The following is an 18,009-nucleotide window of genomic DNA, read 5'->3' as shown; positions in this document are numbered from 1 at the left end:
AGCCTAAACAGATGTGGAAATGGAGCGCGGTAGCCTGGCCATCGGTTTTGTCTTGCTTGGATGTTCGCCCACAGGGAGCTGGGTGGAAGTGTTAACCACAAAACAACAGCCTTCCCATGATCGAGACCTTGCGGTAAACCACCGGGGCTTGCTGACGGTGCTGGTGGCTAACGGGGGCTCCGTCGCAATTGGCAAGTGTCACCCTGAGACACAAGCTGCTGTTGCTTTAGAGCACCCTTTCTATTTTACTCGACTGTCCTGTACTTAATATTTCTACTCCCCGCTCAGAGTTGGGGCAAACAGCAAGGTACACACTGAGCCTTTAATTTTTCATCTCTATCACCCTGCCCAGTACCCTCCCGCCTCATTTTCAAATGTAGAAAGCTGCTTGCCCCCGAGGCAACTCTTACTTAAAATAATTTGTTGGGGCACCCGGGTCGCTCAGTCAGTTAAGCATCCGACTTCAGCTTGGGTCATGATCTCATGGTTCGTGAGTTCAAGCCCCACATCGGGCTCTGTGCTGACAGCTCAGAGCCTGGAACCTGCTTCAGATTCTGCGTCTCCCTCTCTCTCTGCTCCTGCTTGCTCACGCTGCCTCTCTCTTTCTCTCTCTCTCAAAAGTAAATAAACATTAAAAAAATAATAATTTGTTTAAATTTATAATTAAATATAAAATTATTTAAGTTTTATAATTAAATTTAAAATTATTATTTTACATTGAATGATGAAAACTTATCCTTTTAACTAACAGACCCAGCAAATACCTAAAGTGTTTTCAAAGGGACATCTTATCGTTCTGCTTAAAAAAAACACACACACTGAAACCAACTTGACAATAAACTATACTAAAAAGCACACACACACACACACATATACACTCCTAAACCTCTGGACACATTGAAGTGGAATATCAGAATTAAAATCAGTACAGTGGTCTTAATACAGAAGTATACTGTGAGACATGATTTGTGGTATGTAGGTGTCCGGAAAAATATGATTCATGGTTGGGTTTTATTTCAGATATTTTACCTGTTTACGGTAATTGTACTACAGAATGTTTCTTCCATTTTCTTCTTTGATCTATTTCATTAGAAAATACTCAGCCTAGGGATCCCTGGGTGGCTCTTTTGAGTGTCGGACTTGATTTCGACTCAGGTGATGATCCTAAAGTCGTGAGATCGAGCCTGGAATTGGGCTCTGTGCTGAGTATGGAGCCTGCTTGAGATTCTCTCTCAATCTCTCTCTCTCTCAACCTGTACCAACTCTCTCCCACTCACACACACTCTCTCTCAAAAGAAAAGAAAATGTGCAGTCCATTGGCCTACAAGAGGACTTTACTAAAAGCTAAGTTACTGGAGGCGGAGTTATAATTCCAAAAGCAGACTAAGTTAGTATACCAGCAAAGCAAAGGCAGGAAAACATCAAAAAGGCTTAACTTCCAAGGATTAATGTATAATTTTGCAGTAAGAAAATCCTGGAAAAAACCCTATTTTACTTTTACTACAAAATTTATGAGTCTTAGTTTAGTATTTATTTTTTTATGTTGAATTACATATGAAGAGGAATGTCATGATTTCTTCAGTATTTAGGGGCTATCAGGAACAATTGTGAGAGGGATTGAAAGGGGAAGAAAGAGGGGCGCCTGGGTGGCTTAGTCGGTTAAGCGTCCGACTTTCGNTAAAAAAAAAAAAGGGGGAAGAAAGATTCTGAGTGTCCTATCTGGTGTGTCTTTTCAAGTTCTCTCTGCCTGTTCTTATCTTAGTGTTTTACAGTTGGCGCACGTTGTCAACAGCTTAACACAAATTATCCTTGTCCATAGAAATATGAGTGAATTGTGCCTCTTAGAATGCAATTGATTATTGTCCTGCGAATTCCTGGCCAGTTTTGCCAGTTTTGCAACTATTTCTAAATTCATTTCAACATTCCTGATGGCCTATATATGTGTGATACTTTGATTTCTCATTTTTTAAAAAATATTTTTATGTTTATTTATTTTTGAGAGAGAGAGAGAGAACGAGCAGGGGAGGGGCAGAGAGAGGGTGACACAGAATCCGAAGCCGGCTCCAGGCTCTGAACTGTCAGCACAGAGCCCGACATGGGGCTTGAACCCATGAACCTTGAGATCATGACCTGAACTAAAGTCTGGCACTCAACCAACTGAGCCACCCAGGCACCCAGCCAATCAGTTAAAACTGATTTCTCGTTTTAACCCATAGTAACATCTTACCGAGTCTATCACTCATTAATGAGTTAAATTCAACTTTGAGACATGTTAATTTTATATTTGTATGTGAGTCATGATTTCTCTGTTTAAGAAATTATCTTTTAATAGATATAGATCTTTGGTCCAAAAGTGTCGCTCTGTGCTCGACAATGGAGAGGGAGGAGGATGGGGGTGTGGTAAGGGCTTAAAAAATGTGTATGAGGTTTCTTTCTGGCCCACTCAACTTCCAGGACCTACACTTACCTCCCAGCCCTAGGATAATGATGGAACTGAACATCTAGGTGGGGAAAAACTTCCTCAGAGGAATGGAGGACTCAGTAGAATCCCAGGCAAGTGGGGAAGGGCTTCAGAGCAGAGAATTCTGGGGGTATGGCTCAGTGGTGGAACATTTGACTGCAGAGGAGAGGATTCCAATGGCACCCCAAGTTTGGCACGGTGGAGGCAAATCCTTTCTTTAGGGATCCCAGACTCTTTTCCCTGTACCCCTATCTGTTGTCTTTAAAGACTGTGTGTTAGGGGTGCCTGGGTGGCTCAGTTGGTTGAGCGTCGACTTCGGCTCCAGTCATGATCTCGTGGTTAGTGAGGTCAAGCCCCCGCATCTGGCTCTGTGCTGACAGCTTAGAGCCTGGAGCCTGCTTTGGATTCTGTCTCCCTCTCTCTCTGCCCCTCCCCCACTCGCACTCTGTCTCCTCTCTCAAAAATAAAATAAAAACATGAAAGAAAAATTAAAGGCAGTGTGTTAGGAGCCAGGTCCCTAATACCACGGTTGAAATCAAGAGACACAGGCAAGATTGGTAGAACTGCTTTGCACAGCCAGAACACGGACGCACTGTTTAAATATGTGCAGCCTTCTCTTAGCTATCTCTCTCTCACTTTTTTTCTGCTGTCAGACTGAGGCCACTTTAATAGCTGCTGCAGCTACTCAGACAGAGGAAGAGAGCCAAGCTCATGCTCTAACCATCCCCAAACTCTATTTTTTTTTTAATTTTTTTTTAATGTTTTATTTATTTTTAGGAGACAGAGAGAGACAGCGCGAGCAGGGGAGGGTCAGAGAGAGAGGAAGACACAGACTGAAACAGGCTCCAGGCTCTGAGCTGGCAGTCAGCACAGAGCCCGACGCGGGGCTCGAACCCACGAACCGCGAGATCATGACCTAAGCGAAAGTTGGACACTTGAACCGACTAAGCCACCCAGGCGCCCCCCCAAACTCTAAATAATTGGTAAGAGGTGGCGCATTGCCTGACCAACGCTGCAGTTGGAGAACACAGGCCTTTGCTCCTGGTGCACTTACCTGGTGCAGGACTGGTGGATGAAGAGAAGTCCTAGCAGCCCCCAAAGACACTCTGGTTAGGCCTCATCTGTCACTGCTCTTGCTCCCCACTGTCCCTCAGGACATCTAAATATAACTAGGGTGTTTATGGAGAGTTGAATTTTAGTTCTAGATTTCCTTTCCCGTCTTCCACGTCTGTCTTCTTTCTCTGTCCCCTTCGTCTCTTCATTTGTTAAACTTCCCTCTTTCCCGCCAGACCCTCATCACCGTGTGCTTTGATGAAACCCACAAGCCATCACAAGCATTTCTGGGCAGTATTTTATGGTCGTTAAGGACTAGGGCCCGGCGTCAGACAAACTAGGCCCTGGTTTCATATTGCCGTTCCACTTACTACCTACCTGTGGGGCCTTGCGAAGTCAGTCAAAAGTTCCAAGCCTCAATTTCTCCATCTGTAAAAGAGAGATCATAATAATATCTACTTGATTGGGTAGCTGTGGGGATAAAATGAGGCCATCACGTGAAGCTCGGGGTCTGCCACGTAGTCATCTGTTACGATGACTATATATGATGTTAAAAATCCATATGCTTTTCTCTTGATATTCTGTCTTTTGTCGCAGGGGGGCCCAGTTGAGAATTTAGAAGGGGAGGAGGAAAAGATATTTTTTTTCCTCGCTTATAACGGCAAATCAAAGGTACTGTTGCACATTTGCTCTCAATCCAACATAGAAACTGATAAGGTTCAGGACATGCAACCCCAAAATATGGCCCTTTGGTATACTGAATAGCTTAAGCTGAAGGAGTTTGGGAAGGCGGAGGGTTAGGGGGGACTCTCTGGCCTCCCTAGTCTCCCTTGAAGCAGGTCATAGGAGTTTCGTGGGAGAGGTGCCCTCCATAGACCTTGAGGAAAAGGCATCCTTACCTCCAAGGAAGGAGGGACTCTGAGAAGAATCCAAACAACAAACTTTGCTGTTTCCCCCACTTTACTACTCTCCGCTCATAGCCCTTCATCTTAAAACATTTTCAGAAGTTCTCATTTTTGGTCAAACAGTATAAAAACACTCAGGTATAACGGTTTCCCTGGGTCCTCATTTCTTCATGAAGGCTCCTGTGTTATGCCAAACTTGTATTTAAAAATCCGTATGCTTTTCTCTTGATATTCTGTCTCTTGTCACGGGGGGCCCGGTTGAGAATTTAGAAGGGGAGGAGGAAAAGATATTTTTTTTTCCTCGCCTATAATGGCAAATCAAAGACAGTGGTCACACATACCACATCATTTTTTTTTTTTTAATTACAATCAACTTTGTTTCTCCATCTATGATCTGGGGAGAGACCCTACCAAGAAACCATTGTTGGGTTGTTTAAAGAATTAGAACAAGATACTTTCCATGCAGGTAGAGCTCTCACAAACATGGGAACATTCCTAAAACCCGCCAGACTTTCTGCAAGAAGCGTGGCAAGCACCAGTCCCACAAAGTGACACAAAGGGCCACATTACAAGAAGGGCAAGGACTCTCTGTATGCCCAGGGAAAGCGGCGTTGTGACAGGAAGCAGAGAGGCTAAGGTAGGCAGACTGATTTTTCAAAACAAGGCTAAAATTACAAAGAAGTGCTGAGGCTTGAATGTGTTGATTCTAGCTGTGTTTTAAAGAGAATGCTGGCTATTAAGAGAAGCAAGCATTTTGATAAGAGGAGAAAGTGAGCTAGCTCTAAATGTCATATTTGTTTTATTATGAAGACAATATAATCTTGAGATTATGTTCATTTTAAAAAAAAAAAAAAGAGGGGCCCCTAGGTGGCTCAGTAGGTTGAGTGTCCAACTCTTGGTTTTGGCTCAGATCACGATCCCAGAGTCACAGGATCAAGCCCTGCATAAGGCTCTGAGCTGAAAGTGCAGAGCCTGTTTGGGAGTCTCTCTCTTCCTCTGTCTCTCTGTGCTCTTCCCCACTTATGCTCTGTCTCAAAATAAATAAATAAATAAATAAACATTAAAAAAAAAAAAGAATTATAAGGATGCCTGACTGGCTCAGTGGGTAGAGAGCATGTGGCTTTTGATCTTCAGATCATAAGTTCAAGCCCCATGTTGTGTATAGAGTTTACTTAAAAAAAAAATACACAGGATATGCATGTGTGTAGTGCAATGCCTGGTTTATAGCCAAGAATTGCAATATATCATTATTATTATCTTACTTTATTAATTCATCTTTGAAGTGGGGTGTATCATGAAATAATTCACATAACTAACATGACTTTGTTCAAAGGTTGCAAATTCTTAGGCTTCCAGCTAATGTAATTATCACTAGCTGTAATCAGAGAGCTCATTTGATATTATTCAGGATTAGTTTATCTAACATTTTGGATTTATGTTTCATTCTAAGGAAACATCAGCAGAAACATACCACTGTGAGCAACAAAATAATGTTTTCCTGCTGTTACTGTAAAACTACATTGTGCTTATTCCTTCCTTTCCAAAATAGGACATTCTGATCCTGTGATAATGTTCTACCAAAGGAATTTACTTATTTTGCACCAAATGATTCGTGTAGATGAGTTCATTTCTTGTGCTGAAGACGGGTCTAACATAGCTAGGGCTTCTTGCTGTGGTCTCACTGACTCGCTGTCATCCAACTGGCTAGAAAACACAGGAATTGTCTGGCTCAGCAAGAAGAAAACCAGCTTTTCGAAAGAAATTCTTTTGGGGCATTCTCTCAAGTTTGATGAATATGTTATTTACCGATTGCTTAAGAAAAATGTAAAATGGAAGAAATGGTCATTCCTTAGGAAATTACTGAACACTCAGTGGACTTGAGCAGATTACATTTCACATGGCAAAAAATAGATCTAGTTTTAAAAATCAAGCTTTTGTTTATTTGAGGCTGAAATAAATGAATGTGAATAGTATTTTTTAAATTTTATTTATTTATTTTAAATATGTCTACACCAACATGGGGCTCAAACTCATGACCCCAAGATCAAGAGTCACATGCTCCTCTGAGTCAGCCGGGCACCCCAGAACGTGAAGATTCTTGTAAATATTTTAATAAAAGTTTAAAATGGACAGACACCCTCTACAATCATTTTCTCCCCCTCCTTGTGTTCTGGGAGATGCAATACCCTTCTGAAGAAATCTTTTTTTATAGTGCTTGGCATATTATAATCCTTCCTATGATATAATCAATTTTAAGTGTGTGCTGGGGTTCTGAATCTTGCCCTAGTCAATCTCTCAAAAACAAAAACAAAAAAAACAAAGGCAAACCATGGAGAAATGCTATGTTTATACATAAAATATCATTCCAGAGCAAGGCCCCCCTCCTAGATAAGGTGAGAAGAACTTCGTCATTTTACTACCTTCTGAAGTTTCCCCATCTTCTTGGTTAGTGCATGTGAAGGACTATACTGAAGTACACATTTTGTGTGTGAGCATGTTGATAATGAGAAAATGACCCGGGAGGTGAAGGGCTATTTGAATAGGGCTAATGAAATGGAAGCCCATGTGGGGCAGAAAGATAATCAAACAGAAAAGTTATGTTTAACATTCGTTATCTGATTGGGTAAAAGTACATAATTTATTATTTGTTTTTTAGTTTTTTAAATTTATTTTGAGAGAGAGAGCTTGAGGGAAGGGCAGAGAGAGAAGTAGAAAGAGAGAGGCTCTCAAGCAGGCTCCGCACCATCCGAGTGGAGTCTGACATGGGGCTCAAACTCACAAACCACAAGATCATGATTTGAGCCAAAATCAAGAGTCAGACGCTTAACTGACTGAGCCAGCCAGGCGCCCCAAGAGTAAATAATTTATATCAACTTAGTATTTTTCATAACGTAGCTAAACAATTGATTTGATTAAGCTTTTATTTCCTGAACTTGCTGGTTGTTTTGGATTGAGGAGAAAATCACCAGCTCTATTTTCAGATGTTACTTCTAAATGAACTCTTCTCTGACCACCAGCCTGTCCCTCAGTCTCCATGAAGGTCACTGCTCTATATGCTTTACTTGTAATTGTTAGTTACATATTTGAATACTTAATAAATGTCCCTCCTCCAATAGGCTGTGGTCTTTGCTTGCCTTTATATCCCTAGAGCCTAGCTCAGAGCCTGGCAAATAGTAGAGTTCAATAATATTTATTGCCTGGTTAAAAGCCTACTTAGTGACTTTTGATAGAAGACATTTATGTCAGTGGCATCTTGACAGTAACTAACAATAATTTTTATCTGAGAAGGCAAAGGTGAGTTTGAAGCGAGAATTCAATTTCTTGATAGTCATCAAATTATTAGTTCCTGTGTTCAGCTCCTCTTTTTTATTAGAGGTGTTAAAAGAATGTTGAGTACTTAGGAAAGCTAGCTTCCCTCCTGAAGGATGTGTTAAATCTGTTCAGCCACTTAATTAGACAAGGACTTTCAGTTGACAATGGGTCTTACTTCCAGGGAAAGGTGATGAAATTTTCCTCTAAAATCTTACCAAAAGCAAACTAGCTCACTATTTCATGAGTAACTCCTAATTAAAACCAGGTCACCCGGGGGCACCTGGCTGGTTCCACCAGTGGAGTGTGCAACTCTTGGTCTCGGGGTTGTGAGTTCGAGCGTCATGTAGGGTATAGAGAACTTAAAGATAAAAATCTTAAAAAAAAAGAACAGGTAAATAAAAAATAAATAAAATCAGTTCACCTAACCACATGCAAAAGGACACAAATACCAGGCACACCTATTTATATAATACCATTTAACACATTACAGTAATGCCTAACATTTTCTGCCCACTTGGGAAGTACTAACACAACGTTAAGCCATTTTACGTGCATTTTCACATTTAATTCTCTCAACAACCCTGTGAGATACTATTATTATTTCCATGAGGCAAAGAGAGGTTGGGCATTTAGCAATAGTGTTGAAACTCAGACAAGACTTCTGGGTCTGTTTGATTTCAGAGACTTCCTTCTCAAACCTGTGCACCACCTGTCCATAGTGATTATCTGTGGATGTGTTTATCCCCCTTATTAAACTGTGAGAGCCTTACAGGCAAAGATTATGTTTTACTCATCCTTTATGTTTGTTTGTTTTTGAGAGGGATAGGGCACTCGAGACAGGTAGAGAGAGAGGAAGACAGATGATCTGAAGTGGGCTCTGCACTGATAGCAGAGAATCTGATGCAGGGCTCAAACTCACAAACCATGAGATCATGACCTGAGCCGAAGTCAGATGCTTAATGGACTGAGCCACCTAGGAGCCCCTAACATTAAATATAGTTAACTATATCATGTATATAAATAAAACACACACATCTAACAAATATTTAGGCAAAATAAGTAATTATACATATAAGTATCCTACTATTTTTATTAAATTAGTAATCCATATTTTCTGTTGAAGTGTAAGAAACTACCATTTTGTTAGGTCAAAAATGGTCAAGTCAAATAACAGCACTTTTAAAGGGAATAACCTAATTTTTAAAATCTATGTCAACTCTTAATGATATAATTAGGCAGAATACTCCATTACCATAATTTTTTTTCCTATTCAAACAGAAGTTCACCATTACAAACTGTCAAAGAGAAAGTTCTATGAAAAGTTAAGGGTGTCATATCCATAAGCACTATGTTCCAGGTCTAGGGATCCAACTTTACATACAAATTATTTTTCATGCCATTAGGGACAAGTGTGGTCCTAATGAAAATTCAACACCACACACATTTTATGAGGCTTGGCTCGAATTCTCTCTTTTCCAAGCTGCCAGGTTGCAGACCTCCTTTCAAAGTCCTTCTCCACGAAGTCCGCCCTTTTTCATAGCAACTCTGTCTTCATCCCAAGCCCTGATGCACCCCCTAGTGTTCCTCAAACACTTCTGGAATGATTATATTGCATGTGCTTATGATGATCATGTTGTGTTAAATCGTAAGGTCTATTATATGCAATTATGTAAAACATTTGAAATGGCAGAACTAAACCCAACTGATTCAGTTATTATACGAGATGATTGGTTGGCCATAGACAATTCTTACAAATCTTTTTTTTAAATGTTTTTTAAACATTTTTGAGAGGCAGACAAACAGCACGAGCAGGGGAGAGGCAGAGAGAGAGGGAGACACAGAATCTGAAACAGGCTCCAGGCTCTGAGCTGGCAGCACAGAGCCCGATGCAGAGCTTGAACCCACGAACCAAGAGATCGTGACCTGAGCTGAAGGTGGACGCTTAACCAACTGAGCCATCCAGGCACCCCAAGATTTTTGTTTTTTTAAAGTAATCTCTACAGTCAATGCGAGGCTCGAACTCACAGCCCCGAGATCATACCCTAAGAGCCGAGCCAGCCATGTGCCCCCTAACTTCCCTCTTCCATGTGGAGATGAAACTGCGGGTAAGACAAAACAACAGAATATTTAAACCATTCAAGAGTCCTAACACACCTTATTCATTTGCTTTGTTGAATTCCTTTAGCACAAACCACGTCTTTATTTGTACATGGCCTGCAGAGAGCTGCTGTGTGCAGCACTTCATATGCTGAAATTCACACGGGCTAGTGGATTGCTGTTTTAACAATGAACAAGAGCCCATGAGGCCAACGAGGACCACATTGGATGGTTGGCTCTCCCCTCTCCATCAGTTCCCCTCACAGACAGAAACTCTTCCACAGGCAAAACCAGGTCCTATTTAACCTCTGCCCTTCCACCTTCTAATCAATCATTAATATATTATTTCAATTAATCAATTAATATATTAATTAGGCTGATGGTAGGAAGGTATAATTTCTTACAAAACATTGGTGCCTGAATCATGTATACTCTGTTCCAACTGGCACTATTTTCTTTACCAATGAAGAGCATTTTTCATCGTATTTGAGAATCAATGGAATAATCAGAACATACTATGATAATTGAAGCATATGAAAAAACAGTTTGAGTGAGAGATTTGTCTTGATTAATATTTATTAGGTATCCACTGTGTGTGATGGGTATCCATTATATAGATCTCACTGAGCAGTGACTTAGCCAGAGATTTAAAAAGGACGCAGGGGGAGGTGGATTGTACTGCTGGAAGAAACCTGGCCCATCCATTTTATTTTAGAGAAAAGGAAACTGAGGTCCTAAAGGTTTGCTCTGCTTCCAGCCATGGAACCTGCTAAAAGCATAGTTGGTATTAGATCTCTGGGGTGACAGGCAAAAATCAAAATAGCAAGTGTGAAAGACATGCCCTCACAGATTTGAAGCATATTTGGAAACGGTCCAATTCCAGGGAATGCTGTTAGGTGTGCCTGGGTGGCTCAGTTGGTTGAGCGTCCAATGGTTTTGTCTCATGTCATGATCTCCCAGTCGTGAGATCGTGCCCTGCATTGGGCTCTGCGCTGACAGCGTGGGGCCTGTTTGGGATTCTCTCTCCCTCTGCCTCTCCACAGTTTGTGCGTGTGCATGCACACACATACACTCTCTCCAAATAAATAAATAAATAAATAAAATTTTAAAAAAAGAGATAATGTTGTTAGTAATCTTCATTTAACCAGTTCTGGTTTTTTTCTATCTATTACATTTTTATACTATCAGCTTTTAGTGTACTCAGACTTCACTACTTTCATTTGAAGTTTTGTAAGGCAGAAACTGTTAACTAAAGTTAATGTCAACAAAGAAACCAGGTGAATTAGAACTGAAGAGGCCCCCATGAGATCAAATGATTTAACTTTTTTGTGGTTTTCATGAAAATTGAAGGCTGAAGAAAAAAATAGGAATTTTCATTATGATAAGGTTTTTAAGTGATAAAAGTAATAGACTATTAGTGAAAGTTTAGGAAAAAAAGAGCTGTATCACATGAAGAGGTCCAGCATGCACCACTGTAGCATAAAAATTACTACTTTTATTATGATTATGATTATGATTATTTTAAGTAGGCTTCAATGCCCAGTGCAGAGCCCAGTGCAGGGCTTGAACTCACGACCCTGAGATCAAGACCTGAGCTGTGATCAAGACCTGAGGTGAAATCAAGAGTCAGAGGCTTAACTGACTGAGCCACCCAGCCACCTCTGAAAATTATTTTGAGCAGAAGGCATTTGAGGTCCCAAAATAACTTTATGAGTTGTCATAAAGCCCCTCTTGGAGAGCAACCTGGGAAGACTGACCCCTTAACAGAGATGAGGTCTCCACACTACACCTAAACAGACAAGGGCCCAGTTATCTTTCTAAAAAGTCATTTGTTTTCCCATTCCTTTATTAAGGGATGGTATATAAATTAGGAAATCATAATTTATGATTTCCTTCCCTCAACTTCCTAATTAAGATGGTATATAAACACAAATTCTAATTATCTGTCCTTTTTAAAAAAAACGTGTATTTATTTTTGAGAGAGAGACAGAGCATGAGTCGGGGAGGGACAGAGAGAGAGGGAGACACAGAATCCAAAGCAGATTCCAGGCTCTGAGATGTCAGCACAGAGCCCATCGTGGGGCTTGAACCCACAAACCGTGAGATCATGACCTGAGCCAAAACCAGGAGTTGGATGCTTAACCAACTGAGCACCCAGACACCCCTCTAAGTCAGCTTAATTTGCAGGCCTTCAGAACTGAACATAAGAGAATAGAGAGAAAGTTTTCCCTCCCTAACGTACCATCAGTTTACCATCAGCACATCATAAGCTCACTACTGGCTTACCACCACTATTTTCATATTTTCTTCAGTTTTTTCAACTGCATTTACTTTTTACATAATTATTATTAATATTGTTAATATTATAAGCACCCATCCATGATGCTCCATAATCCTCCAAATTATGGTTTCCTAATTCCTAAAAGATATTTCACTGAGATGCTATATAAGAAATCCTTTACTCACCTCCTACCATTGGATATTTGATTGCTTCTGATTTTTTAAAAACTACAAATAATTTGGAAAAAAGAATTTTGAGCACAAAGCTTTCCTCCTTTTAAAATTACTCCCATAGGTTATCTCCAAGTGTGTGGCCTTTGAAAAGGGAATATTGAGTTAAATATCTCCGATGACAATTAGTGGTAAAGTAACAAAGAAAATATTTGGCATTCAGTTACGAACTGAATGACTGAAGTCTCAGGTAAAATCAGAAATAAAGACCATGAGAAAACTGAAAAAGCATTTAGTGTCTGGAAGATGTGAAAACGTGACGAGAATTTATTCAGTCAGAGGAATTACTTGAACTGGCTAATTGAAGACCCACAGAAAGGTCCATTGGTCTTTTCTTCCCCCCCCACCAAACAAAACACTGGTGGATTCATTAAGCAACAAGTTTGGGGAAGCTTGGGCGGATGAGTTGTTTTAAGCAAAAAGGGCCAATTTGAAAGAATAATTGCTGGTGAAGGTTATTAAATTTTCATTTGGTTTTCATTAGCTTTCACTGGGAGGAAAGGATAAACTATTAGACAAAAAGCAATTGGCTCCCACCTCCCAAAAGAATAATCACGTTAGATGAACCTTTTCTCCCAGCAATTTCCCTGCATTTAGCCATTTGTCCTTCATTAGGAGAGCCCAGGTACCAATTATTCTAACAGGCAATTGATTATGAGATTTCAAAAATGCAGCAACAACAAAGAAATGTTTGTTCAGATGAACCACAAGCTATTTATCTTTAAAAGAGAGGGGGGAAAAAAACCCAACCAACCACATTTACAGCTCAGTTTAGAACTTCCCCCCTACCTTGTCATGTTAAAGAGGGTAAAATCAATTTTCAACTCAGAGCACCATTTTCTCCCACTAGTTTTCTCTAAGTGGCCTTTCCACAAATGATGTTTGATTATTTCTGAGTCACAACTACTTAAAATCCACATTTATGAGCTGTAATTTTCTAGGTAAAAGCCGAGGAAATTACTGAAAGTTCTTTGCGCCCTCCCACCCCCTCACCCCGGCAACATGCTCATGTTCTCTCTTTTGGTGTTTGAGGTTTAATCAGCAGCAGTAGCAAACCTGGTTATGACCTTCCCTAAACACTGTGACAGGACCAAAAATAAGAATCTGCACATAGAGCTTTTCCTAAACTATCGGGAGTCCTTTTTTCTTGTCTGCCAGCTGGTAGTTAGTCAAAATACTGTTTTGTAAATAAATCATCTGCAGAAAATCCTCATCAGGTTGGCTGCAAATGTGTCAGTCTGAGGAAAACAAACAAGAAAGCACTTACCAGCTAATTTACTTTGAGGAGAGAAGCTATTTTGATGCCTGGGTGTGACCTCCCCGCTCCAGAATGAAATGGAGGGTGGTTTTCAGAACGGCTACGTTGTACACTCTTTCCCAGCCTCCTCATTTGGCTTTTATCTGGCTTTTGAAATGACACTGTAAGAGAGTGATGTTGGGTTTCATTTGAATGTGGTTCTTGCCTTCCTCCACCACCCTCCGTAAAAATTCATCATGTATTCCAGGAAACAAGTAAGCGATGAACGAACTGCACAGATTAATTCTTTTCCCAGCGTGTATGTGTGTATAACTGAGGTTTGTTTTTTGAATGGAAACCATTGCTATTGGCTGCAGTGCCGGAGGCTGAAAAGTGATGGGAAGGCACCAATCCTTCCTTTGTTTGGTGGGCTTTTGCTTATGAAAAGTCAAGTTAAATTTCATTCTGACGATGGAATGAAAAGAACCTTAGAATGTCAAAGGAGAGCTCTTCAATTGCACAGCAAACTGTAGGGCTCATTAGGAGAGAGATTTTACTGACTGGGTTTCAGTGTGTTTCTGACAGTGAAGAATTGTAATCACACATTAATTAGGTGTTTTAGTTTTTATTTCTTTATCTACATGGGTTGCGAGAGAACGCTCTTAGGACCTGAGGAAATTGAATGATTGGTTTTTTATCCCTCCTCTCCTTCTGTGGTCCCGGCAGATGTGAGCCTATCTGTGTATCCGAGGCAGGGCTCAGGATTGAGAAATTCACAGGATGAGAAACATGGAGGCGAGCCCTAATGTGGTTAGCTTCCCCCTGCAGAGCTAACGTGATTTTTGTAAGCTCTAACAACAGCTTGATCATGTGATATTGGAAACTGAACATTAGGTCATAAAACATGGTTAGGCCAGCTAATTGAACACTGTTAGGTGAGCTGCCAGGGACACACGCGATCTTGTATTTGACTGAAGGCTGGCAGAATATGTCACCCCAAAACATGCCTCTTTGGCATAAAGATTATTTTGAGCTGATTGTTTTGAAGACACTGCAGATGCAGAAGCAGCTCTGAAAACAGAACTGACGTTACCCTTTGGTAAAGGAAATCTATACCGATACAGGAAATTTACATTAGAAAGGGGGCCTGTATCAGGAAGAGAGCTATGATCAGAGATGACTTTCTCACCTGAGAGACTCGTCTGCTTGGCAAGGCAACCTTTGTTTACCAAACATTTCCTCTCCTCACCTTCCTGGGAATTGCCTTCCCTGGCTTTCAGCCCCAGACCTCAATCCCTTTCCTTAGTTCTGCATGGTATGTAATCCTCAGTCTTTTGAGTCTTTTGAGTCTCATATTCTAGTGGGGCTCCCGTATATACATAATTAAAATAGGGTTTTTTTCTCCTCCTGTTAATCTTTTTTTTTTTTTTAAACAGGAGGGAGTCCTAGCCAAGAACAGTGAAAGGTAGAGGGGAAATTATTTATTTTTCCTCCCCTCCCCTTCATGACCAAGTCTAGAAAATCTAAAGCAGTAATACACGTGGGGCCGGATGCGGGGTGGGGGGTGAAGCATATCAGAATAACCCTAGGGGATGTGTGCACATGCTTTTTCAAAAAATATATATCTTTCAACCCCATAAGGATGTACCTTGTCCAACATTTGCCCCCATCCCTTGATTCCACAGAAAATGACCACTGTTAATAATCTTTGCATATTTCTTTTCCGTATTATCTGAGCATAAATATGGTCGTTGGAGGAAGTAGTGGTAGAGCTCTCTGCTGGAACTTCTGTAGTCACCAGTTCCTACTCTTTTGAATCAGCAGTGTTAGCATTTGTTAATAGTTGTATGTACGGGGCGCCTGTGTGGCTCTGTCAATTGAGCATCCGATCTCAATTCAGGTTGTGATCTTGCAGTTGATGAGTTCAAGCCATGCCTCAGGCTCACTGCTGTCAGAGCAGAGGCCGCTTAGGATCCTCTGTCCCTTTCTCTCTCTGCCCCTCCGCTGTTCTTATTCTCTCTCCTCTCTCTCTCTGTCTCTGTCTCTCTCTCAAAAATAAAAATAAAACACTAAAAAATAGTTATATGTAATCTTCTGTAATCATACTATAGTACAATCTCATCCACAAAAGCATTTTGAGGAGAATTTTGGGAAGTGTTAGCTATTTTACATAGCTTTGACTTTATTTTTTGTCAGTAGAGCAGAAAGCATTGAGTGGCAAAGGGTAGAGAAAGAAGGAAAGGGAAAGGACAGTTAGCAAACATTTACTAGGTACCAAGCACAGTTTACGCACTGAAACCCAGGAACGTGTAAGCTCTTTTTGTTCCAGGATTTTATTTTTAAGCAATCTCTATGCCCAACGTGGGGCTAGAACTCACAACTGCGATCAAGAGTCACATGCTCCACTGACTGAGCCAGCCAAGCCAAGCACCCCAGTGTAACCATTTTTATTTTAATGTTTTAGTTACTCGGGAAAACAACAGAAGTGAAACATATGCTTACTTAGCTTTGAAATTGCTACCAAAAAGTCAGGAACGGTAAATAAAACCTCTCAGCTAATGACCCGATAGTTTGCTGTGCATATGAAAGAGCTCCCCTTGGATACTGTAAGATAATGCCTTATAGTTGATCCATTATTCAAACGTAGCTGAAACTGCAGGACTCACGTGTAGTAGAGGTAACTAATGTGCCACACAATCACAAGGTGCGGTGGCTGTCAGCCAGGCTACACTGGTTAAGGCGGTGGGTCAGTTCAATGGAGATGGCGTAACAGAGCCTCTGCCAGATGTTGCATAGTTGTTCGTCCTGAGCATTCGCTCTCCAGACACCATGCTCTTAAGAGACCTAGTCACTGGGGGCCCCTGGGTGTCTCAGTTGGTTGAGCCTCTGACTTCAACTCAGCTTATGATCTCCCAGTTCATGAGTTTAAGCCCCACATCAGTCTTTGTGCTGACAACCCCCAACCTCCTTTGGGTTCTCTGCCCCTCCCCCCAACCAAATGTGCTCTCTCTCTCAGAAATAAATGAACATTAAAGAAAAATTATTTTTAATTAAAGAGACTTAACCATTAGCTATCTGTCTCTCTATGAGAAGAGATGTTTCTGGAATTGAGTGAATGGGGGAAAGGGGCAGGCATAACTTCTGCCACATAAAAGGATTTCAGGACAGTGCCACCACTTTCTAAATGCAAATTCTCTGAAGCCTGTTGGGGTTAGGATGTCAAGGGGTCCCTTGGGAGGGGCATGTGTGTGTAAGCAAGTCCACAGGGCCATCTGGGCCCAGAGGAGAAGATTTACAGTGCCTTTATCATATTTTTTGGGTAATGGCATGTCTCTCTCTAAAAGCAGCTTATCTTCACTGATGCTTGTGATTTCACTGTTAGAGAATTGTTCTTTGGAAAAGATGACATTTTAAAAGAAAAGCTTTGTACTAATTTAGTGAAGCTCTAACAGTTAGAATGGGCCTGGCAATTTTAACAAGGGCCATCCCCTCTCTGCATCTCAATTCCACCAGAAAAAATTAGGGTCAGCAGCTCCATCTCCTCCCTTTTCGTGTGATCAAGATCTTAATTCTTTTCCTTTTTTGTTTCATGTTAAAATAGGCTACTTGCCCCAAACACCTGAGGACTCTGACAATAGAAATTTTAGAAATAGTTATTTGGGAAAATAGTCAAGTCACATAGTTATTTGGGAAAGTAGTCATGTCACATTGATGATAATTTCTAAACTTTTTGTTGTCACAAAAAGTTTAGAAACTTTTTGTTGTCATATATTAAAAAAAGAAGAAGAAGAATTCAGCCTAGACCACTGGAAAAGAGAGAATATACAAGCAGAACTTTTCTTATGAAAGAAGCTGTTTTGCGGGGCACCTGGGTGGCTCAGTTGGTTAAGCTCTTGATTTCGGCTCAAGTTGGTGAATTTGAGCGCCGAGCCGTATCCTGCTTGGGATTCTCTCTCTCTCCCTTTCTCTCTGCCCCTTCCCCTGCTCTCTCTTGCTCTCTCAAAATAAATGAATACACTTAAAAAAAAAAAAAAGAAGCTGGTTTGTGAAAAATGGGAAAACTTCCCCTCTCATTTTTTCCCCTCTGGTCCTACAGAGAGATGATGGTGTCTTTGTTTAAGTGCCCTTCTTTGGCCTGTTTCTTCAGGGTCAGAGATTAAACGTTGGGGCCTTTATTGGGTTGGACAGGGAGGCTGGAACGATGCAAAGCTTTTCCTAGACACTGAAATGGACTCACGGGCGCAGACTCCGTGGCTCTGAGAGGCCACACAGAGGAGCCAGGCTAACCTGGCCACACAGGGCCGCTTGTATGCCACTCAAAGCAGAGAATTCTGAAAGGCCATTAAGGACAAAGCCCTTCTCCAAATTCTTGCTTTTAATTCTGGATGGCCCCTGCAGGAAGGGAGCATTGAGGATGCTCAGGACGCCTGTTG

At 41.0% G+C, this 18,009-nt stretch overlaps 1 protein-coding gene across 2 annotated transcripts in view; it reads right to left on the bottom strand.

Annotated features, from left to right (window-relative positions):
* Positions 1–13,729, bottom strand: part of CMKLR2 (chemerin chemokine-like receptor 2) — a 43,966-nt gene extending 30,237 nt beyond the window's left edge. For both annotated transcript variants that reach the window (XM_077770168.1, XM_077770169.1), the window contains exons 1-2: positions 13,607–13,729; positions 3,893–3,943 (exon numbers count right to left, since the gene is read on the bottom strand). The gene's annotated coding sequence lies outside the window, so the exon portion shown is untranslated. The remainder of the gene's footprint in view (positions 1–3,892; positions 3,944–13,606) is intronic.
* Positions 13,730–18,009: the final 4,280 nt, after the last annotated feature.

Source organism: Crocuta crocuta, unplaced genomic scaffold (genome assembly GCF_008692635.1).
Source record: "Crocuta crocuta isolate KB4526 unplaced genomic scaffold, BGI_CrCroc_1.0 scaffold478, whole genome shotgun sequence".
In the NCBI taxonomy this organism is placed as follows: Eukaryota; Metazoa; Chordata; class Mammalia; order Carnivora; family Hyaenidae; genus Crocuta; species Crocuta crocuta.
The sequence above is the reverse complement of the archived record's forward strand: the minus strand, read 5'-3'. Positions and strand labels throughout refer to the sequence as shown.